This window comes from Ornithodoros turicata, chromosome 7, assembly GCF_037126465.1.
Source record: "Ornithodoros turicata isolate Travis chromosome 7, ASM3712646v1, whole genome shotgun sequence".
In the NCBI taxonomy this organism is placed as follows: domain Eukaryota; kingdom Metazoa; phylum Arthropoda; class Arachnida; order Ixodida; family Argasidae; genus Ornithodoros; species Ornithodoros turicata.
This window is the reverse complement of record NC_088207.1, coordinates 11,650,530-11,677,838: the sequence shown is the minus strand read 5'-3', so window position 1 is coordinate 11,677,838 and position 27,309 is coordinate 11,650,530. Positions and strand designations below refer to the sequence as shown.

General features: G+C 46.1%; 1 long non-coding RNA gene across 1 annotated transcript; it reads right to left on the bottom strand.

The window, feature by feature from the left end:
- Positions 1 to 3,309: 3,309 nt before the first annotated feature.
- On the bottom strand, positions 3,310 to 21,379 carry LOC135399534 (uncharacterized). Its single transcript, XR_010424325.1, has 3 exons — positions 21,304 to 21,379; positions 9,563 to 9,715; positions 3,310 to 3,716 (listed from the first exon to the last, which is right to left on the bottom strand). It is a non-coding gene; the product is annotated as an uncharacterized LOC135399534 (long non-coding RNA).
- Between the last annotated feature and the right edge of the window lie 5,930 nt (positions 21,380 to 27,309).

Genomic DNA, 27,309 nt, shown 5'->3' with positions numbered 1-27,309 from the left:
AACAAGCACATAAGCGGTCATGCCCCTCATCGTCTTTTTGAATATTCACTATTACACGTTTGTACTATTGTATTTGGACAGAATTTGGTTTGGAGATACCAGTGTTTGCGCGCCAGCAGACGTGGAGCTTTAAACAAACTACCTTAGTAGGAAGAGGTAGCAATAAACAACGTGGAATGAACACACACAACACAACATTTGATGAATGTTCGACGAACGTAACAACAACAACAACTTTGTTACGGGATGATGACTGGGAATGAAATAATGACCCCCTTCACAATAAGGACCGAAGTCGTGTGGTGTCCAAAAAGCTGAAGAGAAAAAATGGCTAGGAAGCAAGCGAGCTGGTGAAGATGATGCATAATGTAAAAACCCCGAGCCTTGAGGGCAGCAGAGCCGTATAGGTACTGTGCGACAAACTGGTGGCGCCGCTATGCGGCCTCCGGAGAAAGTACCTAGCGTGATAGCCGCCGGGTAGCCAGCTTTATTTACATGCGAAGTGCGGGCGTCATTCATTCTTGGCACACTGGAACTGTTTCATTGCTAACCGTGCAAGCACGTAAAAGAACTCTTCACTGGGGACCACATGTGTCGCTTGTGGCGTCCGACCAATAGAGAGGCACGGATTGCTCCGTGCGCAGTAACATGCATTTTGATAGATTTTGCAAGACCAGTGGGGGGCTGCTACAGCCAAAAAGAGTTTCCCGTCAAGTTGCTCGCTGTGTCTCCGCTCGGCAGCTCGCCACGGCGCGGCGCCAGCTGTCCTCCCTTCGCCGATCCGTTTAAATTCGCTCCCGAGAATACTCCTCCCATGATGAAGATAAAATGTTGGTTCTAGACTCGGAAAAATGTTTTCTTTCTGATGAAAACGAGGAAAAAAATCATTTCATAGTCCCTTTAAGATATTTATTTTTGGACGTTTTGTTTTTACATGATTTATTTCGGCGTCATCCCAGGTACGCGGCGTATGCGACTGTTGTATCTTTTAGAACGTAAAATAAAGCAAAAACGGGTTCATGGTACCTCCTCCTGCGCAGGGTCCACTGTCCAAAGATCTCAGTACACGGAAGTCTCGGTACACGGACATCGTGGTGCACGGGCGTCTACAAGAATTGTCGCGCAGGCAAAACGTTTGCACGCCAGTTCGTCGCCATTAGAAGTTCCAACTTTCGTAATAAATTAACGCAATGTCCCAGCCGGAAAAGGGGATATACATTGGAATTTCGGTGACAATGTAGATTCGAGGCTGAGGCAGCGCAACTCTCAATTTCCAAAGACTCTAATAATTCCGGTATAATGTTGTCTCTGCTCAATTTTCGTGTCGATCGGGATCGCCCCTGAGATTCAGGCAAAGTAAATTAATTAATGTTATCTTCCTGACACTAGGAACACGAAATTTTCTTTCGTTTTCAGACTTATGAGCGCAGCTTCCGAACTATTCCAATATATCCTGTTTCCAAGAGCAAAGCTTCGATTCGAAATACCAATATAGTATTCCACATTCGATTCGAATCGAATACACAAGTCTTCGCTTCAGCATTGGGAAAAATCCTAATATTCGAACAGCCTTATTAAGCACAGTTCCTCCAAGATGCGCAGTGTTTCTAAGGGCGACAAAAGTTCGGGAATATTAGCCGTATTAGTTCATAAATATCATTGTGTTACATAACAGATTGAATTGAGTTAGTATTTCTTCACATGCATAGCACTTGGTACGTATGTAGAAACGAGCATAAGTGTTTTCGACCCGTCAAGTAATTTTGGGGTTTGCTACAAAAACACTTCGGCAAGATTAGTTGTTGCGCACAGATTTTAGCCCTCATTTACAAACTCGAAGGACGCAACACATGCGCGCCGCGCATGACTTGTACTGGGATGCCCGTGTACGGAGATGTTTCATATACCGAGATGCCCGTGCACCGAAATCTCCATGCACCAAGATGTCCGTGCATCCAAACGGCCGCGCACAGAAACGTCCGTGTACCGAAATGTCTGTATCGGAATGCCCTGTACCTAAACGTCTTGTACCGAAACATGAAAACATCTGTATACCGCGCAATCAATGTCCCTCGTTTCAGTCTAGGCAATATTCTGCATTGACAATGTATACCGCAGTGGTGGAGACCGAAGCGCTGCACTCGCAAGGCACCTCCCTGCTGTCGACCCTACATACAGGGCGTCTCAGCTAAATGCGAACAGATTTCTTTAAAATACATACATCACTTTTTTCGAGATGAAGTCAGTTGCAATACAGCATATCATGGATGGCACTCCTTAAGAGGGAACCAGCAAACTCCTAAAGTAATGTCCTAGTTAACTTTCAATAATTAACTTTTTAATTATAAAAGCTACAAAGTTGTCCCAATGAGAATATAGGGTCCCTTCGGTCACCTGATGCCATAGCTGTTCGACAGATCGTTTGCAAAAATTTGTAAAGTTACACGATTTTTTTTCTCTCTCTATTTTGTTCATTGCGCATCTCCAGAGACGCGTCTTCATTTCACTCCCAATGTGAGGGGGTCATGCATCGAAGAAGAGCTTCACCTTGCGGAAACAAAACATTTTTGCATTTTCTGTTTTCTTTTTCCAGGACGCAAGAGACGATAGTGTACTCTTTCACCCTCTGGCGGTGAAGGAAAGACGCGTCTCCGAAGTTGCACAATGAACAAAATAAAGGAAAAATGGTGTTCCTCCATGAATTTTTTGCGGACGATCTATACTTAGGGAGTGACTTTTTCGGGTTAAATCCGATTCCGCCCGGTTATTCCCCCCCGAACTGACTTCCGACCGATTCGGGTTAAACCCGATTTGTCCCCGAATTCCACACACTATGAAACACTCAAGTGACGTTTCCACTGAAGACGAACAAAGGTCGCCACGTGTAACACACCTAAGAATGGGTATACGATCCCAGAAATACACCCATGCGTGTTAACATTGTCTATGCCTTCGGGGATTGCCGCTAGAAGGTCACGATCCCGCAGTAAAACAAAAGAGAGAAAGGGAGAGATTAGAAAAGGACATAATAGACAAGAGGAGAAACAAAAGCACCCGATAACACCCGAAGGTACAATTATCGCCCGATTTCTACCCGAATTACAGATTTAAAAATAGCGCCCGATTTTTACCCCCCGAATCTGAGAAAGGCATTTAACCCGAAAAAGTCACTCTCTATGTATACTCAACAATAGTCGATACACTTTCATGCGGCCTCATTTCACCACACGTATAGTTGACACCGAATTTCGCGTTACACGGGCCGTAACCGTCCTGTAATTCACCGTCCTTTTCACGAAATAGAAAAGGAAGAAGGTTCTCTTTATTCACAGACTTGGTACACGCGGATGAGAACGGGCTCTGACGTTCGAGTTTTGAAAGGATTCTCTTCTACGAGACGACAGGATGTAAGATGAGTTCGGAAATATATGCACCGAAATAGTGACAATTTAGTAACAACGACGTACGTAATTAAACAAAGTCCAAGGAGGAATTAGAAATGGAAGGTGATGAAGAAGAAGAAGATGGTGAAGATGGTGAGAAGGTCCCCCTTATCCTTTGTAAAGCAGCCGATGCCCCACTAGAGACTGTCTGTCCAACGTTGCTCGCCCAATTTCGGAATGTGTTGGCCGCTTCCTGCACCCGGCTGGGGAACTCGCTCGCTGCTTGTTGCACTTGGCTAGGGAACTGGCTGGCTGCCTGTTGCACCTGTGTGCCTGGAAGAGGGCATGGGAAACCATGGGTGAACCAGGAAAAAGCGCCAATTTTTCATTCAGACACAATTTCGTCACAGTTGGACAAGTGTATCTTTTGTGAAGGTTCGCGTGCCAGAAGTTGAGTTACGAGTCTCAGACTCATTCCCCAATAGCCTTGACAGCACTTTTTGCACGCGCACCAAGCGAGTGCCCTGAGAAGGCTATTGATGATGAATGGGTCTCGTACTCGACTTTTATGCAAACGGCCCCTGCAATGCAGGACCTACCTCGTTGACATTCATTGTCGGTACATGAGATGAGGTGTGGAGAAGAAAATTATCGAGATGGAGAAAAGGCGACCGCGGTAAATGAAAAATTTTTTTAGTGAAAAAAATGAAAAGAAACGCACACCGGCACTACAACGTTCAAAGCAACTGGAAGTTTGATGTTTCGGGAACAGTACTGGTTCCATCATCAGAAACAAGTCTCTTGGCTGAACTGCTTACTAGGTAGCAGTCCGGTAGAGGCCCTAAGTGTATGTTGACAAAATTGCTAATATCTTTTTGAAGTACCAAGATTCGAATTGCTTACGTACTCCCCATCGTTCTTCTGTGCTAAAATGTCAGGATTATCTTGGTTATCTTTGTGCCCGGTTAGCCACAGGTGGTCACATAGTCCTGTCGGATTTTTTGTCGATTTCGTGATATCTTTTCTATGTTCCTTCATTCTTGTGCTTGTTGTTTCACCTATATAGACAGCTGGGCATTCTTCGCAAGATATCTGGTAAACAAGTCCACGTTCGTTGTCAAGGGTTGTCTCACCTTTTGGATGGCTCAACAAGTTTCTAGTCCAGTCTAGTGGCTTCAAGAGTGCTCTGCGGCTTAAAAGTTGTTTTTATATTCTATTGTGATAAAATTCGTCGTAAGGAACTCTCTGTAACCTTGCTGCCTTTCTTCTTTATCTTCTCGTTAGCCATTCATAAGGACGGGTGCCACACACGTCCTATTGTTTTGTAGAGGAGGTGGTGTCCCTCTACATGAGTCCTGACCGGCGATGATGGAATGTCCCAGCGGGCAGATGGTCGTGGCCTCACGCTAGGACGGTGCCGGTAGAACTGCCGTGCCAGCGCCGTAGCGCGTGGCAGCAGAGGCGCGTCGTCATCGTCTTCCACGGGCCGCCACATCACTCCCCCCTTCAGACGCGGAGCGGTGCATGCGGTTGAGGTCCGCGTCGATACCATGAAGAGGAGAATGAGGACGACTCGTGGATGGTGGACGATTGGAGCTACGGCTTGCGATTGTGGCTGTTGAGGCAGCAGCGGCATGGCGGGAACAAGGGCGCTGGATACGGGCGGGTTCCAGAGATGAGTCGTGAGTGCTGAGTGGTTGGGTGCTTGAGTGCGTTGTGTGGCGTTGAGTTGCTGCGTTGCTTGTTGCTGAGGGAGTGTGTTGAGTGATCGTTGTTGAGAGCTGTTTGTTGCTGATTGTGTTGAGTTGCTGAGTGGGCGACAGTACCGCGACCGGTACGACAGCGTGAAGGCCGGTTGCCGCCAGAGAAGTGCCGGGGAGGACCATCGCGAAGCAGGTGGAGGCCGTAGACTGAGCTTGCTGTGGTCTCCCTGCGGGTCCCCGGTAGAACAGTGGTCCCGGTGCGCCTTGCCTGCTAGAGGGTGGTTCGCTGCTGGTTTGCCGAGGAATTTGGGATGGTGAATGGCCGAATTACGCCGAACATGGTGTTCGTTGTCCGGGTCACCAAATGTAGAGGAGGTGGAGTTCCTCTACATGAGTCCTGACCGGCGATGATGGAATGTCCCAGCGGGCAGATGTATGTAGCCTCACGCTAGGACGATGCCGGTAGAACTGCCGTGCCAGCGCCGTAGCGCGTGGCAGCAGAGGCGCGTCGTCATCGTCTTCCACGGGCCGCCACATCTTCATTTATACGCGCACCGTCTTATAAATTATCCCGATTCCTGGTAGAATTGCTTGCACCCATAATTTACGAAAAGGGTTTTTCTGTTTAAAATTCCGGTGAATTCAGTGACTTGGTGCTCTGTCGTTCCGTTTGTTAGGATGAGGCAATGGTGTCCTATGACATTGTTGCGTTGGTCACCAACGTACCGCATGACTTCGCCCTAATGGCCGTTCGAGAACGACTGAACGATGATGACAGTCTACAGGACCGCACAAATCTTACGGTGGACAACATTTTGGACATGCTGAAGGTATATGCTTGTAACATTCATTTTTCCAATTCAAAGGTAATATGTATAAGCAGACCAGCAGTTGCCCCATCAGAAGTCCGGTTTCGACAACACAAGCGAACTTGGCCATGGAGAAGAAAAGGCCTTAGCGGAAGCTGGACCAAGCAACACAAACGGTCCGTGGTCCGATCCATGATCCATCGATCTTTGAACCCAACATCTACCCACCAAGAAAAAACGAAAGAACTCGAAATTATAAAGAACAATTTGTGCTACATATGTGCTACCTCAGGACTCTCATCAACGACGCCTACCACCAGATGGAATGTGGAGGCCATCGAGAAGACTAAAAAGAAACGCAGCAAGTACCAGAAAGTTGCTTTGTCTCAATTCCTTTTATAAAAGGGGTTTCAGAACCCGTACGACGACGTTTATCATAATCGAATACAAAAACAAGTTTCAAGCCACAGAGGACACTTGAAACTGCTAGACTAGGCTTGGACTAGAGAGCCATCCGAAGGACAAAGCAATCCTTGGCAACGAACGCGGAGTTGTTTACAGGATATATTGCGAAGAATGCCCTGCTGTCTGTATCGGTGACACAACAAGCACAAGAATGAAGGAACATAGAAAGTATATCATGAAATCGACGAAAAATTCCACAGAACTATGTGACCACGTGTGGCTAACCGGACACAAAGTTCACCTATAACCCTGACATTTTAGCATGTGAAGAATCACGGGGAGTACATACACAACTCGAATCTTGGTACATCAAAAAGGTAAGCAATTCTGTCAACAAACACCCAGGCCCTCTTTCGGACCGCTACCTACCGTTAGTAGATAAGTAACCAGTTCAGCTAAGACATTAACGATGATTGAGGCTTTGTATGTATTTGTCCCTTCTATGTTGTTCCAGCCTCAGAACATCAGTTCTTTTATGTTCAGCTAAGACACTTGTTTCTGATGACGAGACCAGGGGGATTAATCACTTCCGTCGTTCGCGAGATAACGAGGGGCGGAGCTCTCGTTAACACGAACACGTGACACGTTTCACGTGACGCGCTTTTTTCATTAACGGGACAAAGGCGTAATCTCTTGCTCGCCTAACGACCGACGGTGTCGTCTGCCTAACGAATGTGTTCACGTGCTCACAGGCTTCATCGCCTACATGGCTCATGGTCTAACGAGTCGCGAGGCACTCTGGAGCTCTAGCGCGGGGTGTATGACGCGCTCTTTTCGTTAAAGTGACAGGGGCGTAATCTCTCGGTCCAGTTACGATCAAATTAGATCGTTTGCCTAACGAGTGGGTCTACCCACTCGTTAGAATACGAAACATCTTCATTTGGAGATTTGCAGAAACGGAATTTCTGCAGAAACGAACATGTATTGCTCCACAACTGTGTACAAAATGACATGCTCCCCCTTTCATCGTATTTACACCAGTGGTTACATGAGGGCTGTGAGATATTCTCGAGAAGATGCAGATGAAGACGAGAGAGAACACGAAGAAGTGACAACGACAAGCCATAGACAAACCATAGACAAACCATGCGAGCTATCCAAACAAAATTAAACAACCTCATTGGTCGAGAAGAATACAGCCTCGTCGGCAGCTGTAGTTTGTTCAGGGCGGTGACATCATAACATGTAACGGCTCGTTACGAGCACGATAGCCTCAACGAAGAAGCTAAACGAGGAGCAGGGATTGTGCCACAGCAGGGCGTCGATAAGTTTATTCGTTTCGTTATTCGTAACGACACGCTGACGTTGAAGCTGCCCAAGAAAGATGGCGGAGTGATTCTTCGCTTGGGCGATCACACAAGCAGCTAACTGTGCCCCATGGACGTCATGGCGTCAGGATGCCTTTCAATTGGACCAGACAGATTCTGTAAAGTTCTTCCGTCCGCCAAGAAACGCTCTCCGCACCGTTTGTGAGGACTTGTGACCGTGTACTTCACTGCGTCTTGATAGCTACGGGTGTTGTGATGAACAACAAAGGCGAAATGGATGCATATAGTAGTGTTCGAATTGTTCTCTTTAATAGCACATTGCGGACATAGTGTTGATGTAGCAATGAAAGGAAGAGCAAAGGATTCTGTGGATTTTCTGAGGTCGATTGTCTTGAATAGTTTCATAACATTCTCTTAACTGCTAACATGGGATTAAAACAGTTCACTGACGTTCTGTTCAAGCTCACTAGAAAACTGTTGCACTGCGAATTTATTTTATTTTAGGCGTCAGGATGCCTTTGAACTGGACCAGATAGATTTTGTAAAGTTGGTCCGTCCGGGAAGAAATGCTGTTCGCACTGTTACTGAAGCCTGACTGTAAGGCTGCACGTTGTACTTCCATGCTTGAAGAAAAAGTTACATAAAGTTAATGAAATAAGTGTACACGTTGAGGAGAACGGGCAGCCTCCTCCTCTTTCTTCTTTTGATACTTCTGATACCACTACGTCTTTCCTTTCTGGTCTCGGGCTCCCACGTGAACTAGAACTCAGCACACACTAGTTCTCACCCGACACCATCGTCAGGGTAGGAAAATTATTTACATTTTTTTGCGTATAGCTCGACGATTATCCTTACAGTGATGTACATGTTTCTTAATTAATTTCACACGACTAGCGAGCCATATATCGAGACGGGAAAAAAAAAGAAGATGACGAACGAGCCTCGGAACGAACATTGGAACGCAATGAGCATGTATGAGAGCACGAGAATGCGAGCTATCGGAACAAATGAAACAGTCCTATTGGTCAGAGAAGATGCAGCCTCGCTGCCAGCCTGCTCTTCGTTCAGGGCGGTGACATCACAACACGTGAGCGCTCGCAACGTGCAAAATAACCACAAAGAAGAAGCTTCACGAGGAGCACAGATTGCGACCACGCAAAGCGTCGATAAAGTTGCTCGTTTCGTTAGCCTGAACGACTCGTTCAACTGTCTCGTGCCGTTAAGTTGAACGTGTGTAACGATTAAGCCCCCAGTATTGTTCCCGAAACGTCAAGCTTTTACTTGTTTCGAATTTAGTAGTGCCGGTGTACGTTTTCTTTTCGTTTCTTTTTTTACCAATAAGCATGTCGCCCCCTGCCTTTGAACTATATTCAAAATATGTTTAGTTGTGGAGCGAGAAACACGTTCCTAAAATAACTGCCGAAATCGTCGGATCTGCTTGAGCGCAAAATATGCCGACTTTCCCGAGTGCTTTCTCCTGTGCCAAATATCCTGGAATAATCCCGGACGGGACGCAGCTCGCATCAAAAGACACGCACCGAACGATGGGATTTTCATAGTGGGCCGCACACAAGGAATCGTGAGAAACTGTACTTAACTGCCTATAAGTAACATTTCAGACTAAGTAACTGTCTGGTAAATTAAAATGTGGATGGGTCCTCAAATGCAAAGTAGGCGACAGAGGTCGTTTTCCCCGAAATTACCAGATTCGTCTACGGGAAACAGGTTAGTGCTTCTACGCCTTCTTACGGCGCTTTGTGACTCGCGCTGCAGGATTGCTTCGTCTTAATGTATTATTAAAAGTCGATATTTTGGGTCACTCATATCTGAGTGCTAGAAGCTTTCCATATTTTGCGCCAACAGCAACGTAGGACAGTCTGACGCTATCTACCAGTGCGTATGCGCAATGTACAACTACAACATAGATTATTTACCAAACCCGCTGAGAGCGTCCAGAAATCCTCCTTGCCTCTTCTGCCTGACAAGAGGACTGTCAGCAGGGTGGGCGACAGCGAAGGCATACAAGGCTACAAGGATCGCTGCGATGCACACGCAACGACGCATGGTACTTGATTGAATTTATGCACCTGCAAAAGAATTATTAGAGGCAATTGAGCAGAGTTCCGTCTCGCCGTTCCTGGAGCATATTCGCTAAGACGCAATCATTCGCACGACAATTTCATAGCACTTTGACAGCTAAAAACTTTTCATTCGGTGCTGTAATTAACGAGGTGGCAGTCTGCATCCTCTGGATTGCTCATGAAAGAATATGTATATTTGTAGATGAGTCAGTGTTCCCCCGCTCAACCACAGAGCGCTTTTATTCACCTCTTTGACTTCAGTAATCGTAGGTGATGCGGCCAAGGCAAGGAATAAATAATACTCGTGGATTTCTGTTTTGGGTACAGGGAGTGAAACATTTTTAAAGGAAGACTTCGCAACAAAATGGATTTCAAACTTGTGGTATGCCCACAACCACGAACACAGTTGTGAAATATCTGAGTTGAAAACAAAGGAGGAATCGTAAAACGACTTTTGCAACCTGAGAAAGTCTGGCTTCGGCCAGCGAGCGTCGATGGAAGTGCTTCTTTCTCTCACTGGTCGACCAACGTCACCGTGTATACGCCATCCGCCGGAAGCTGCCGTTTACGCAATGGTCCAGGGAAAATGGCGGGCGCCCAAACCACGTGATCTCGAAGAGCCACTCACAGCGTCCCCGAGCTGCTGCGCGGGGAAAAAAGCTCAGGCCCAGTGCGCATGCGCAGACCGACCTCCTTTCCCTTCTCTGCTCGGGTTTTTCGTCTCTCCTCTCGTCCCCCCTGCCCCCACCCGACTCGTCCGTTGGTTTGTCTTAGGCGCTTGCTGTCTTGCTGTAGAGCAACGATCATGCTGTCCCGAAGCAGACAATCAAAAAGCGATAGTGTATGACAAATCAACTTTATTTGTCCTCGAGAACTGCCTCGAAAAAGCTACAGTACATATCTTTTTACGTCTTGTAACAGGCTTCACTGGAGCTTTAGGTGCTTCGACATCCAAGGGCCGTCCAAAAGCCAATGCTGAGCTATGTGCGTCGTTGTTGCCGGTGGCTGCGGGAGAACTAAAACAAAACAAAAAATATATTGATGATCCGTAACTCTGCACGAAAATCACTGCTATGATAGGCAATCTATCTTGATTTCGTATTTGAACACCGAGGCATTTGTCACGAATGTTCTTAGATCACAGTAAATGAACGGCTGCGACGCGCATGAGGGGCAACTAGCATAACCACACATAATTTGATTAACGGCATATCAGAAACGTACAAGTTACGGCAATGCACTGCACAATGAAACGCCGCTAATATACCGAGTGACTCGTAAATGTTGTACGTAATACACTTAACGTGATAAACCTGCATTACTTCCTTCGGTCACAAAAAACTAATCAAACTTGTCTTACCGTTCACCTGCGGTACGTCGGAAAGAGTGCAGACTTCCTCTCTGACGATTTCTGCGTCCTTTGGAAGTGCAGGAATTCCATGTCATGTTCGTCTTCCCGCTGTTGCGATGATGAGGTGGATGTGCCATTCCGTTCTCACATTAGCAGTTCGCCACAACAATCTAAATCTAAAGCATTCAAAACCCTCAAACTACCCCGTAGCGTTTGCGTGCACAACGGTTGCAGTCCAAGAGAACACGCGTGGCCGGACAGACGCGATGTCGTTCTTTCTCCTCCGTTCGACTGCTTCCGTTGAGCGGTTCGCGCGTTCGGATGCTCGCTCCTCAGTCAAATGACTCTCGCCCAATCAGCGCGAAGGAAACTGACGCCAGTTTTTTAGACCAATGAACATCCAAATATTTATACATATAATGCGCAGCCAATGAGAGATCTTCCGAGCTGGCACGCCGGTGGCGACAATATTTTCGAGGCGGTGCGTTTCGCTTTAGAGCCGGCGGCTGCATACGCTGTGCAAGTGCGTCTCTGCGCATGAGAGGAGGCAGTGAGAGGGAAGAGGGAGGGCGCCGCCGTAGCCAATGGGGCTTCCCGAGTGGAGTAACCGAGAGAGGAGATATGCGCAGAACGCTCGGTTACTTGCAGAGCGTATTAGTCAAGCCATTCCTGCACTGTTCCCTGACTCGTGAAAGCCGACTAAACGCTGTTTCTTTCAATTGTGTCTTATACCAAAACCCACTGATACAGGATCCACATCGCGTGCAATCGTGATTAGGCAGTGATTGTGATCGTTCTCAGGTGCGGACAAAGCGAGTCTCGGCGACAGAGATCAACAACGCAGACACGTGTCCCCCGTTCGCGAACATGATTACACACTTCGAGGAGGGTTGGCGCAGGCGCAGTGGCTTCCGTTCACTTCTTCGTCTTCTCGCTACTCGCACTGCGGGTTCCGGGTTGGCAAGATGGCGGCGATGACAGCGGCCCGCACGAAGAAAACAACATCGACAAACGCCGAAACAGATGAAATCGCATTTGTATTAATGTGAATTTATTTCAAGTAGACATCCTGGACCAGTGTCTTCTTTTAATTTGAAACTTCTGGAAGTATTGTGCAAAGCGTCCACCAGACGGCTGCAAATGAAAACGAAGTCAGGTTAGACCGGAAGTCGACAACCGGAAGTGGGGTTTAGACCAGAAGTAGACAACCAGAAGTCCGGTTTAGACCCGAAATGGTTACCCGGAAACCAAGTATGGACCGGAAAAGGCACTAAATGTTAACGCATTTCTCTCGCATTTACCGCTAAATCGCCACTGAATTTGTTCAGATCCAGAATCGTCGTCCATTGTGTTATTTCGGGAATGTGACACAGCGGCAGCGACCGGCGTGGTATAGACGACCTGCACCCCTACGTCATTGATTACGTAACGCGCAATGCATGCTGGTGGACACCTATCAGCTTTTTCGGCCTATCAGCCGACGCGTTTTTCCCGCTTCTTGCCCACCCCAGCAAAATATAGCCTCGAACCGGTCTTGTCGTGACGTCATGTTCGCAAACATAGGGTCGTCTATACTAGTTGCCGGCCCAATGCAGAGTGACGTTAACGTGGTGGCGTTTGGAGGAAGAATGTCTGCGACCTCCTCTCCACGTTCCTGTTTCGGTTTGATTCCTTTCTAATTTGAGGCACAATTCGTCACATGAGGAAGAAACAAAGTTCATGGCAGGTATACAGTGTGCATGGTACTGGAAGAGCTATCTATAGGGGATCCAGATCAACAAACAAGAACTTTCAAGAAACTTGGAAGAAACAATAAAGCATTTTCAGTCTTTATGTGTACTGCATTTGAGTTAGTATGGAGGTTAAAAAGGGCGCAGGGAGCAAAGAACGGTGTGTCGGAACCACTGGTGTATACGGGGGTAGATCGCTCAACGCAGACCAAGTCTTTTGTATGTACGTTTTTATGTACGTACAGGTTGTTTAAAACATAACCTTAAAGCTCTAATTCGAATTCCAAACTCTACTTCAAACTTAATATTCTTGCTGCGGGTGTAGTGTAGGTCTTCTACTCTGTATATGTTGTGTTTTGGGGACCTCCGCGTGGGCATGTGCAAGCACGCTACAACTGATGAAAAATGGCATCACAGGCTGCACTTGGGAGGAGCAACGGTCGGGTATTCGTCTTCTCATGAATGAAGGAAATCCACCGACATCCAACACCGGACAGAGGCACAATGTAGTAGTGCCTGCATATCCATACAACAAGTGTACAAATGGGGCCGTAATTTTGCAAGAGGCGAGACTAACGTGCTCGACTTGCACGACCTGGCCGTCCGCACACAGCTGTAACGGCCGAAACTGCTGGTGCCACAGACAGCGCGGGCGGGAGGCCGGGGGGGCCGCTGAGGATAGAGCCCGGGCCTCTTCGGGAGCCCGCCCGACCTAAAACCCGTCGGTTACTATAGCACCAGGAGAACTGAGGAGGGGGACCGAGTAGGACTCGTCCGAAGTTGTTCCCGGGGACCGCAGTTTCTCTCGCCGGCCCTGGCCACGGATGATCTTATTCGTCACGACAGACGCATCACTGTCAAAGAGCTGGCCTAGTTATTGGTTACGAGTATGGGGCCAGCCGATTTCATCACATGGGAGAAGCTGCAGTATGCCAAGGTTTCCGCAAAATGGGTCCGTGCCGATGCATGTTCAGCACTTTCATTGCAGACACCATATGAGGAGGAAGGGGAGCAATAGTAGCTGGTAACGAAAGCTGCGTGCTGTCGGTGACACGCTTAACTAAAATCGCCTGTCAGTGCTTCGCCGTCCCATATTACCGCTGTTGCGCTTGGAAGTGTTGTGCTAATATTGTATTTGAAGGTGGACCATGTGCTGCATATGTTCATTACTCGAAAGAAATATTCTTGCGACACCTGTAGATTTGAGATGAGATAAACGACGAGTGCTTATTTTAGACAACCGTGTCTCACACAGTATATTACTTTCAACCAGAGACGAAAAGAGTAAGCACTCCAGAATGGCGTCACATCTCGCCACCAGAAGCGAACGAGTTTCGAAGTCATTCGAGTGCTGTGAAAGTCTTCTTTAGTTTAGTTTGTTTTTGGGATCACGAGGGAGCTATTGTTAAGCATTATATGCCTATAGGTAGGCAGTGAACGTCAAAACATATTCTGTGGCCGCCTCCAGGAGGATTTTGGCTGCCGCAAGTTTGTATCCAACAAAGACGTGAAAGAAACGGTGCACGATTGGCTGCCTATGACTGCCGCACCAGTCCAAAAGTCTCTGCTGAAATACAGAAGCATAACAAAAGATTTCCAAACGATGGCGCGCCTGCATTGAAAATCAGGCGGTGGCAGGGGCTATACGTGGAGAAATGATACATTGTTTCCCAGAATATTCTTCCTCTTTGTTCGAAAATAAATTATTGGAGGGTCACTTACTGAACCACCCCCATATATTTTGGTATCGTTTAATGAGATTAGAAATTCTGGAGTGAGGTATCTTGATATCACCAAAAAACTGAAAGCAGCCTTCTGAGCGCTGCAGTACGATTCACAAGAAAAGCCACAGCGAATATCTAACCTCGTCGACCATATAGAAACCGCTGAATCCTACCAACGAAGAGATATTATTTCATGTAAATTGAACAGCTCCTCGCGGCGTTCTACCAGGTTTTTAAAATATGTAGGGAATATGGTAGAAAGTGAATGGGGAATCCGAGAAAGGCTGAAGAACGTTGCACCCCCTTACGCACCCTTTCTCTTTTCTCCTTTATTAATTGTTTTAGTGGAATAGCAACTCGACCACGCCTTTCCTCCTTTTCTTCGAATAAACATGTATTGACCGCCTTTCTTTCATCATCCTTTATGCTATCTCCCTTTTCTGTTAATTGCTTCAAAGTAACTCGTCTGCAATCTCCTCGTTATTCACGCCTGGTTCTCCGACCTTGGTGCCATCTAAAATAAGTTTCTATAAGATTTCGAGCATAGCCTCGTCAAGGACATTGCAACGAGGGAATACACGTGCAGAAAGAAAAGTCGTCTGACAACACCGTCACGTCATGACGCAAGACGAGGTTACCCAGTTTTTGGAGCAGTTCATATAAACGCAAACAGTGTACGTCATAATTAATTCCACCATATTTCTTTTCGCAGTTTTTTCACGCGTCTACTCGTTGCTGGCCTAAAGGAGGGAGGGCTGAAGTAGTATTAGGCAACTTACATTTACGTGCAGTGCTTAGCGACTCCGTATTCCTTTCACGCAGGGAAGGGTAACGGTAATGGTAACGGAAACAGAAACGGTATATTAACGAAATTGGGGGTGGTAACGATAACGGAAACGGAAACGCATACCACGGTCCTCCATTACCGGAAACACAAACGGAAACGAATTTATGGTCCGGTGTTGAATTCGGGTAATAGAGAGTTTTAGTACATCGTACGCTATCGCCTTTGCGTACGTAAGCGATAGCGTTGATGGTTCTGCGCACGCTCATAACAGAAAGAGAGTTTGGCCCAGTGCGCAGAACCACCAACGCTATCCGTTGCGTACGCTATCGCCTTTGCGTACTATCTACTAAATCTCTCTAATGACTATTCATGTTGTGTGATGACATTTGAGTGACTTTTCATTTTTTTTTTTTTTTTTTGTTTTTGTTTTGATGACTCCATTCCCTGTAATACTCTAAATACTACACGAAAGCATGGAAGGAAAACGCCATATTGGATCTCGAGGATGCATCCGTCGCTTACCTCGTCCCAGTCCTCATAACTCCATTACATCAACACATGACTATACTCCACCATAGCACGAGGATGACAGCCTACTATTTAGTTACTTATTTTTTACTTCGTTCTTTTTTTTTAATTTCACCGTGGCCATTACGGTATTATTTACTACTGAGAGCGTGTGCTTATAAATGCGACACTGAATGAAGGCTACGCCCATCTTGAGTTGCTGTTACTCCGAGTGACTGAAGACTGAAGACATGTTCCTGCATTTTTCTTTTTTAATCTTGCAAAATGTGTGCATCCCAACGACGTAAAATTACAAACAGGGCAAAACAGGGCACTGACAGGTTCCATTACTGGAAACGAAATTGAAGGGCCGGTATCAGAAACAGATAACGGAAACGAAAATATAGCAGTAATGAAAATAGAAACGGTAACCAAAATACGTCCGTTATCCTTCCCTGCTTTCACGTTTGTAATGTGCTTTGGGGCAGCGAACGGCACATCTCATTACAAGCAAAAGCCCCAAACTGCACAGCTCTGCTAATTTTCTCATTATTTTGTGTCATGTCAACACTGTCTTTGTTATCTCGACGTCCCTTATTACTACGTTGCTATGGACACATCCAGTCTCAGAACGCCATTGCCAGCCAACATCGACAGAAACATGACACGGAAAACTTTTAAATTTTTCGTGGAGCCCGAGGTGGCAGTCTCTGTTGAACACGGTTAGTTCCGAATTTTTTCCTTCGCTTTCTTCCTAAGGAAGAGGGAAGAAATAGCAACATTTGTGCGATACAGCACTCCTCGCATCCTTCACTTTCTTTTCGGCTATTTAGAACGTCCAAATAAGCTCCTCCCATGAGGCGGCAAAAAGACCAAAGAATTGCCAAACTCTCCCTATAAATGGCTCTGAGACTGGTTAGAGGTGAGCCCCCAACCGAGCATGCTAAACTGCTGGTTGTGTTTGTCTCAGCGACCTGTCAGCTATGTGTCGGACACAACGTCAAACCCGGGCCTCGCGCTGGCGGGAAACTACCAAGCGCTCGATACCCGGATCCAGAACTTGAGAGCTCGCATGGCTCGCATGGTCGAGTGGCCTGTGGCATTGAAAGGATGGTCTGTGCTTTTGGCCACATTCTGTGGGACATATGCCAACATCTGTCTCGAAGATTTCGCGAACAAATAAAGGAAATAAGTGCACAGCACAGGTGATGTCAGGAAATAAACGCACGCTGCTTTCCAGAGTCCTCATCCTAATTTCACTCGTACACACGGATCGGCAAACGAAAGGACAATATGAAAGTATACTTTTTGCATGTGATCGTGGATTCATAAAAGCTGAGATGACATGGAAGCCACGTGATTCATTTATTTAATTATTCGACCTTACTGCGCAGCATTGTTTCAAACGTTTCACGATTTCAAACCGTCTACAGCAGAAGAGCAGTCCCTGTTCGAAAGATCGGTAGATCCCGAACCTGAGGCTTATGTTCGATCTCCATTCATCGGATCGCTGGATTCTCCGCTTTTTGATGTCCGCAGCACCATCAGAGCCGTCATTTTTCCATGATATCTCTCGGTTAATCGTATAGCCTACGATTCGTAGGTTATGCTGTACAGAGCCATCACTCATCACGCATACTGTGGGCATGTAACCATATTCCAGACGTGTTCGCTTGTGGAGGTGCAAAGTTGAGAGGTCCACGCGCTTTGAGGGCGAAAGGAAATAACGAGACGTCACTGCGCATAGCGATGACGAACCCTTATTTCTTTGTAGGACGGGAGTTGCCTCAGGACAGAAGCCGCCGATATTTCGAACAGTCTCTGTTCGAAATATCGGCGGCTTCTGTCCTGAGGCAACTCCCTTCCTACATCTCTACCGGTTCGCTGGATTTCTACCCATCTACCTTATTTCTTTGGAGCTCCAAGCCATTCGCGAACCCAATTCTAAAGAAATTTTAGCACCAGCACTGGGGCAATGACGTCCTTTTATATCGCATCGTTCTAGAGGTCATAGAGGGGGTACGGGGGGTACATACTATGCACAAAGCCACATTTCTGAGTATAGGGTAGTTTCTGGTGTATAACGCGCGCGTTATGCATTGTGACAAGCGCACCGAACGCGCGATTCAACGGTGCGTGTTATATCCTAAGGAGATGTAGTGGCCCTGGTCCAGTGGTCGTGAACTCATTTGAGAATAAAGTTGAGCATAGTAAAAGTATCATGCGAGCGAGCTGGTGTAATCATGACAGCATGCATATATCCCTGAGTTTGGTGTTGAGACACGGGGACGAAAAAAAAAGATACTTGTTCTGTGTTGTATACGTTTGTTTGTTCATATGGCGTCTACAGTTCCCGTGCAGTACCAGCGCCTCACTTCCGTGTTCCGCATGTATGCATCGGTCATTTTTCAAATTCCGTTAATTCTCAGCAGTGCGCACCATACGCCGCAAAACACGGTATTTTATTCCTCCGTGTGATGCATCTTCCTCAATACACTCCTGGTTTTTTTACTTCTTGTGGTTCTCTGCATTAGATGTAACTCATTATCTCATACAGAAGACATGTCGATGCCTCAAACCAGAAGGGAGATACTATGAGCGCGCTCTCCAAGTTGCTTCCTCAAGTACGTATGACATCCAAAGAAGGGCGTGAAGGGGAAAGACAAGTACGCGTTGTTAAAATGCGGATGTCGCGGTACCACGTGACTCAGACGTGGCAAAATACAAAGAAACAGAAAAGAGCGATTGGACAACTCACCACCAGTTATCAATACGTGCACATCACGTAGTAAATACGTATACCCTCCTTGTCTATCAACCGTTACATCCGTCAATACGACGCACCCACCGCCAGTAGCCCGTTTATATACCCCGTACTCACTTCCTGCATCCGAAAGAAAGTAATGCGAGGAAACAGAAGCGTGATGGCATTATCCTTCACGGTATTATTCGCATGGTTAGCTGAGGAGCGCGTCTGCCACAGCCTTGGCTTTGATTCGGCGGCTCGGGATGTAAATGTAGGGCATATATCCTGAGGACAAAGGCGTATAATATTTACACTCTCGCTCGTCCGCACCAGGGCACTCAGAAATCAATGGACCTTTTCCATATTCGCGTCGCCCCTGGCGATGGAATGCAGAACGTCGTGTCTTTCCCCTCAATAATGGTGACGCTTTACGAACTGGTACGTACGTTGCGTGGGAAAGTAGCAAAAGAAGATTGGAAGAAAAATGCGGAAAGAGTGAAAGCACATTGTACTCATTACCAGACCTCAAAAGTCCGCGTAACCTTGAAACCCATTATCTCCCCACAATGAACATGACAGTCGCCCGCAGGTGGGTCCATGGCGATGTTTTCCGCTCAAAGATGGCGGAATCAAGGGCTGGGCATGCGCATACGCGTTGTCAGAAATGGTCCATTGGCGAACTTTGCTAGTTCATGAAAAGGCTAAGGTGTACCGGATCCGGAGATCGAACCCCTCGTATTTCCATAACGTCGGCCTCCACCAGAAATATGGGTGACTTGTTTCTGCGCATTAGGTGCCTTGCGTGTCGTCCACCATTAGGTAGCCTCAGCTATTTATCTTTATATGTGTGCTTCGGTGGGAAACATATGCGAAAGGGAATGTGTAGAAGATGAGCAAAATGAGTGCCGCATATTTGGAGCACGGTAGTTTAACAGGAAGCCAATGGGTGTAATTATCGCACCTGGACTTTGTGTCAATGACACTTCCCCTCTATAGAAAGTGCCACTACAAGTTACACATCTACACGCAAGTGCTAAAAATGCATCCTGTTGCAGTCACGCGTCCATATTTATAATCCCGTGCATGTACGTCAATGAGGAAATCATTGGAGATCATTGGGTCCCGGCCTGGGCACTCTCGTCACCATTCTGGTAGCCAGAATTAGCCTCCTTTTCGCGGCTGATGCTGTCCGTCCGTTACAGGAGCTCTAACTCTTCTAGGGCTTTACTTCGGCTCCGGTATAATAATAGTTAGTTATGTCGCATATGCGCATTGCGCGAGGCTCGCTTTCTCAGTGGACACGTACATGTAGTGAGTGCATATTCGCACCATGTGGCAAGTTTAGTGGTTGCGTGTGCATCCTATCTATTCAGAGGCTGCAGAACTATCTTGATACAATGGTATATGAAATGTTTGGTACCATGGAGTAATTTAGCCTTTGAATTTAGAATTACGTAACATATCAATTTTTCGAAATAGAGCTTCCTTTAGTTGTAGATGGGTAGAAATTCAGCGAACCGGTAGAGATGTAGGAAGGGAGTTGCCTCAGGACAGGAGCCGCCGATATTTCGAACAGAGACTGTTCTTCTTCTCTGCCAGAAGAAGAACAGTCTCTATTCGAAATATCGGCGGCTTCTGTCCTGAGGCAACTCCCTTCCTCTAGCTTCCTTTAGTTGTATGATATGACATTCCAATTTCCGCGAACTCTTTGGCAGACTTCTTATGGTGTATAGGTACGGAGGAAAACTACATACGTGACTGTACCATCCTCCAAATCATAAGAGCTCGGCTATATTTGCGAGCATTCTGATTACTAGTCAACATTTATGAATAGATGAGGGGCACCGGGAAGTACAGATTGTCGTGACCACAGGGCCTTCTGAGGTACAGTTGTCGTATTCTGCCTGCACCCTCCTTACGGGGGTCCCTCTCGTTGTGGTACAGATGAACATGGAACGAGCCGGGTTTTACCGTCGCAACGGCTTAGAGGAGTCGGCAGGTGTACTACATACTATGCAAAATACAGAAGAAAGAAAGAAAGAAAAAATGCAAAGTTGGTGTTTTCTTTTTTTCTCGTTTTTTTCTTTTTTTCAAAAGCAGGAAGAAACACGTTGTTTACTTGCATTACTACCTTCATCTCGTGGACAATTATAAAGGAAAAGAAATTATAACTTCTGAATGCTAATTCGAGTATTTATATCGTAACCGATTTGTTTGGCGTTTTACCCACTAGTTAATGGCTATAATTAGAGGAGAGATATCGTGCGGTTGACTTCCACGGTATGTTAAGACGCAGCATGCAGCAGGGAGGAATGTCTTGGCGGTTCCTTCCTTTGATATAACGATCAGCAACATTTCGACAACAACAATAATATAGAGCGTACTCTGCCCTTATATGGGAACACGTCACTTTGAATCCAACAAGGAGAAGAATAGGGGGGATGCACGTAGGTACCGGAGTCTCGTCCCTGACGTAGCCGTATCATACAGAACCTGCATATCGTCATGATGCGGGTAAATATTTGTTTCCTGGAATGGAGCCAGCAACCGTTCGCGGCGTTAATGATACATACACCATCCTTCTTCCTGTCCAGCGCGTTTCTGAACCCCGCTTCGTACATGTTACGCAAAAAAAGCGGCCAGATACACAACGGATTGCACAAAGTTCAGGTGTTTCAAAAGATACCGCTTGACCCATTGTGCAGAATGTTGGAAGGAAGACAAGTGGCAAACAAGAGCAGCAACTCACTTTTCACGATGAGGAGCAGGAGCAAGACCCGTTCGTGGCTGGAGGCTGACGGAGACAACTACGTGAGTGTGCGACCCCCCCCCCCCCATACAGCCCTTCGCCCTTCTTTCCTCCTCCCCTGTTGTTGTGTAAGACTGGTGACGTCTACAGTTGGGAGGAGGCGACAACTTGGAAGATAAAAACAGACACACACTCCGTATCAGAGAGAAACAGACACGAACATCGCTTTAGACGATTATTGGAAACCGAGACTATTACCCCTGTCAGACGGGCGCACTTACGGCCTTAACGGTTATGGCCGTAAGTGCATACTGTCATTAACTCCTTGCCAGACGGTCAGCAACGCGGCCTCTGCGACAAAACTGAGATGGAAGGGTAACGGCGTTACCGCAAGACAGTTTGCGACATTCCATCGAAACTGCCCAAGCTTCGTCACCAAGCACACCATAAACAGGATATAGCACATTTAATTCAATTAGAAATAAAACATTTTTTTTTACACGACGTAATGTACTGTCATCTTTTTTTCGCGTTCTTCTGTTGCATTTTGGACTTTGCTTCGCTTTTTATCTAGTCTGTTCAGGTGTTCAGTTCGTAGTGACACCCTCGAACCACTGCACGTGGCATCGCACCGTGTCGTCTCCATCCAAAAAGTCGGACGCCACTCAAAAAAAAATATCCACAGCACTTCAAAGCAAATATAGGTTGGTGTTGTATTTTCAAAATTCTCAAAATACCAACCACACGTTGTTTTCGTGCACTCTCAGTGTGAAAAACATGTGACTTCACTACATTACATTACATTCAACGTTCGCAGATGTGTTTATCGATGTGGACAACATCGGCAAAATGCCTTCACGGATACCGTCTGGCAGCTTCCCAGAGCTGAAGGCCGTATCCATTTCTTAATGCTGTAACCCTAAAGGCCGTACATGTGCCCGTCTGACAGAGGTATATAATAGTAACCGGCACATCGAGGAACTGCGGTCCAGGAATTAGCGTAGATAAATTGCTATCGTCGAACATGTCCCCCGTTGTTCGTCCTGACCATATTTGCAAAATGGAAAACGAGCCAACATCTCCGTTAGGCAGAATATTGTACGACTCGGATTATATATAGTCTCTCTCCCCCACCCCACCCCCGAAAAAAAGAAGGAGAAAGATAAATATGGCAGCGAAGCAAAAGCTGCGAAAAGGTGCAACACTCGTCAAGTACAGTCCAATCGATGTGCTCCCAATACATATATATATAAAGCATTTGTGTTACATTAACGTTCAGTACATGTGCATTCCACTCCTACATAACAGAACTTCACCGCATTACACGCTCTGAGCTCTTTTACGTGGAGGAGAGGATTCCAGTCTCGTTTTCCCTCTCCCAAATGCATTACCAAGGGTACGATATCGGGGGCGGAGTGTTTACCCCCCCCCCCTTATGGCTACACCAATGCGGGCGCCCCTTTACGAACTTTGCATGCATCTGAATTATGCCCCACTGCTATCTTGTCAACTAAGAACACACACACAGAAATGGGATGGTGATGTGGTGGGTCACTCACTGCCGTTATGGCAACTAAGAAGCAAGGATGGTATATATGGAAAGATCGGCCAAGAAGAGGTAACAAGATCACACGTATAATCGTAGCCATCAGGAAAATGGAAAGAACCATTCATTTTTCGTACAAGACGTCGGTGCCCACGGCGACAGCCTTCAAAGTATTTTACAGTATCATTAAGCGCAGTGCTTGGCCGTAGGCAAGGATGGTCTGTGTTTGCGTGTCAATCGGCTTCAATTCCCTTTTGCGTTACCTGTGTTTAGAGACTGATGAGTGAAGCTTGCCTTGACGTCCTCGAAGAGAATGTTCGCGCAGCGCCCACTAAATGTATCGTGCCAGATGATGACGCCCACATACTTTTCCACCGATGTATGCAGGGGAAACCCTGCTGGACCAGAGAATCCATTCCCTCTGAAGAAAATCCTTGGTGCCTAGCCGAGACATACGTAATTAAAATGAGACTCTCAGTTGGATTCCTTATCGAGTTCATCACCGATTCGAGACTCAACACGCTTCAGAATTATAATCACAGGCCACTTCCTCCCTCATAAAAGCCACAGCCTAAAAAGCTGTCGCTTGCTTTTATAGTATTTCCAGGGCAACGTGACCTGTCACGTGTCACCACGACGTGATCATTGATTGTGTCTGCGGTAAGGTGAAACCGTATGACCACCGCAGTAACAATGCAAAAAGACAACCGATTTCACAAATGCAGGTGCTTTCAACAAAAATTTAATACAGCATGCGTCCAGGACCGACGTCAGCGGGAACTGTGCGACATTCGTCTGGAAAGTCTTCGGATAACCCAGGGAAAACCTCAGACAGCACAGCCGGTGACAGGATTCGAACCCGTGTCACCTCCCAGTCTCGCCGTGGAAAGCGATCATCCTAAGTTCCAGGGCTGGGCACTATTATAATACTTTGTATTATAATAGTATTACTGTAATACATTTTTGTATGAGTATTACGTATTATAATACAGATTATACATAGATTACGTATTATAATACGCAGAAACGCGTATTACAAGTATTATAATACCCAGTAATACTGCTCGGACCTTGATGTGTTCGTTCACCCCGAATGCGCTATCAGCATTGTGATAATCCGGTTAGGTGGGTCAGCACACCACAAGTTTTTGGTCGTCATCTCTTTGAACACCTGTTCTTTCGGGGTTTAGTCAGTTGTACACGTTGTACACGTTACTCGAAAAAAGTAATTGATTACAATTACTGTTACTACTGCGCGAAAAGTAATTCTTTACCGTTACAAATTACTTCATCAAAAATATAATACGTTACCAATTGAAAATGTAACGCGTTACTTTTCCAGTCACTTTTAAATTGTGGGAGATAGCAAAGCCAACACGCCTGCAGTGAATGCAACCATGCAGCTCTGGCTGCAAATTCTAATATGAAACGCCATCATACATGATAAGTGAAATTCGCAAATACATTTGAAAGCAACATAGAAAACCCATACACGCGTTTATTACAGATTTATATACACATTTAAAACAACATCGAAACATCCGCGTCGAAACATCCGCTTCGTTTTGTTACTATTGTTCAGTTCAGCCCGCACAATTTATCAATACAGTCACCAATTTTACTGTTGCTCCAGTAGGTCGCGGTTGTGAGGGATGTTGCTGTGGTGTGCATGGAACACGTGTGGACTAGAGACGACCATCAGAGTGACCTCTGCGTCATTGCTTCAGTCCAACTCGTCGTGGAACAGAAGAACAGATTGGCTTGCTGGGAAGTGTTGCCATTGTTGACAGAAGGTTAAAAAGTAATCGATTACTCAGTAATTGATTACCGAAAATTGTAATAAATTACTTGGAAAATTACTTGCTCACAAAATTAATTGATTACGTTAAAAAATTACTGGAAAAAGTAATTGATTACTGTAACGCAATTACTAGTAACGCGTTACGTACAACTCTGGACTCAGTGTACACTCTATGGTCACAAAATTCCCCAGGAAGAAAGGAACAATCGGAAGTGATGTTTCTAGCTCCGTGTCCAAGGTTAATGTAGGCACCAAGGGCAGGCTTCTACTTCTGGTTCAAGGGGAATCTTCACCCCCCCCCCCCATTCCACGCTGGGAGGGGGGGGGGCAGCTCAGGAGGGACAGTTGCCCTCAACCCTGGCTAGGCTTAGAAGGGATATGTCTTAGACGTCTTGTGGCATATTCAATATGCCACAAGACTCGGAGAACAAGGAGCAGTCAAAACAGGGACAAAGACACAAGAAGACACACAAACTACTCCAGTCTTGCCACAAGACGTTCTTCGCTTCGACCATACCGGAGAGCACTCGAAGCAGGGGAGGATCCAGACGCTCGGTTTGAGGAAAGGGGGCGGTTTCTTTGTCGGGACGCGTAGTATAGGGGAGGGGAGAGAGGGAAATCCAAGGTATAAACTGACTGTTTTCCCCCAACCCAGGATCCACCACTGACTCCAAGATTGAATTTTTGAGAAAATGTTATTAAAGCCAAATAATCAGTAATGCATCTATTGTTTCATGCAACAGGCACTGTAAATCGTGTAATAAATGTTGTGTACGCCCTGGGCTTTTTAAAAAGTTATGTATTCCTTTATTACCATAATGTATTATAAATTTATAATACAGTATTAGTATTATGTATTATAACACACATTTTCGAAAAGTATTTGTATTAGCATTATAATACGTGTTTTTGTGGAGGATTAGTATTATAATACGAAAAAAATAGTATTACTGTCCACCCCTGGTCCTAACCACTATGCCACTTTAGCTGGTTCTATTATATTGTCAAAACAATTGCACACAGGGGGTACACTGTAATCAAGTGTCACGTTTGTTGATACACCGTGCATACGTGGCTGGGATATTTTTATTTTGTTTCTTTCTTCTAATGCTAAGATGTATATCCCGTGTGACGTCACACTGACTGTCCTGCAATGTGCTTTGAGGGAAGGGCGGGACGTCTTTTCGTACCATGGCTGTCGTAGGTTAGGACAGGGGTCTCAAACACGCGGGCCGCGCTCAGCTATTCTGTGGCCGATGGGCCCCTGACCACCAAACTAGAAAAAAAAAGAAAAAAAAAGAAAAAATTGGGGAACAATTAGGAATGAAACCAAATTTTCAGGCATTGTTTTTATCCTTGCTCGGCGCAGAGCGCAGTCCTGCCACTGTGCATGTTAGGCAGCACGTTCTTGTGGCTGATGAACCTGAACAAGTAACAGCAACCTGCTTTGCGCGCACTTTGGTAAACCAACACTATAACTCATGTGATGATTAAGATGGGACATCTTAATTCTCACACTAAGTTAATAAGCTTGTAGAAGTAGCAGCCCCTCTGTATATCATCCGGAAATTATAAACAAGCAGAGAGAGAGGCTGAGGGGAAAAAAAGTAGAGACGAACATGTACAACGGCACTTGTGCAAATTTTATTTAAAGAGACTATGAAATTTCCCGGACCCCCATACTTTTTTTCGCTGGAAACCGTTCTTCCCGCCCAGAAACTGACATGCCACAAATTTTTCCGGACGAAATCGATCACTCTGCGAGGTGCGCGCGCTCGAAAAGTCTCTTCCGCGTTCCTCCTCTCCAGTGCACACTCTCCCGTCGATGGTGTAACTGTACGGACCGCACTTCTGTGCCCCGTTACGTCACCGGTGTTGCGCAATGGCAAGTAATGCTGCGAGCTGTCGCGTGTCGCCGTCCAGTCGCACATAGAAGGTCACAAGGTCTCCGGGCGCGTCTGAGGGTTGAAGTTGAAGCATTACGTTTTCTTGGTTGGAGGCGTTCGGATAACGCGCTATAATGAACACCTTTTTGTGTGTGAATCGTTTGCTACAGTTGAGCTGGCAAGTATGACATGTGAGCTGTACTTTTTCATCGAATGTATTCGTCCTCTGCTCTGCGACCGTTCACAACAAGGAACTCAAGTACCTCCATGGCTTTGAGAGTTTTGCTGACTAGTTACGTGGGCCTCTAGCGATTCACCGCAACGTGTATTGGTGGATTCTTTTCCCTGAGTTGTTGCATTCGTGTATTGGTTGTATCGCCGTCACCAATGGAAAGTGCCTGGTGGTTGGTTGGCATTACAGTCATACTTACGTCAGTTGCAGTTATGTTTACATGTTGGCAATCTGACAATAAACTGCGATATATGGAAGATGCCCCCTTTGTTGCTCGATTTGTTTGCACGAATTATCGTAAAAGACTGGGTGGTCTAATGTTTTGGTGGTCTAATGTTAAATAATTTGTGTTCTTTCATCATTACTGTTATTATTCAAAGCGGCTTCGTGCCCTCAGGCGATTTTGATTTGCTGTGCATTTATTGTTCTACAGATGGCTGTATTTCCTTCCGTCGAAGGACTTCTTGTTTGCCAAAGAATATGTTTCATGCAAGAATTTATTGATGAGCACGTCACCTGTAAACACGAAAGCAGATGAGTG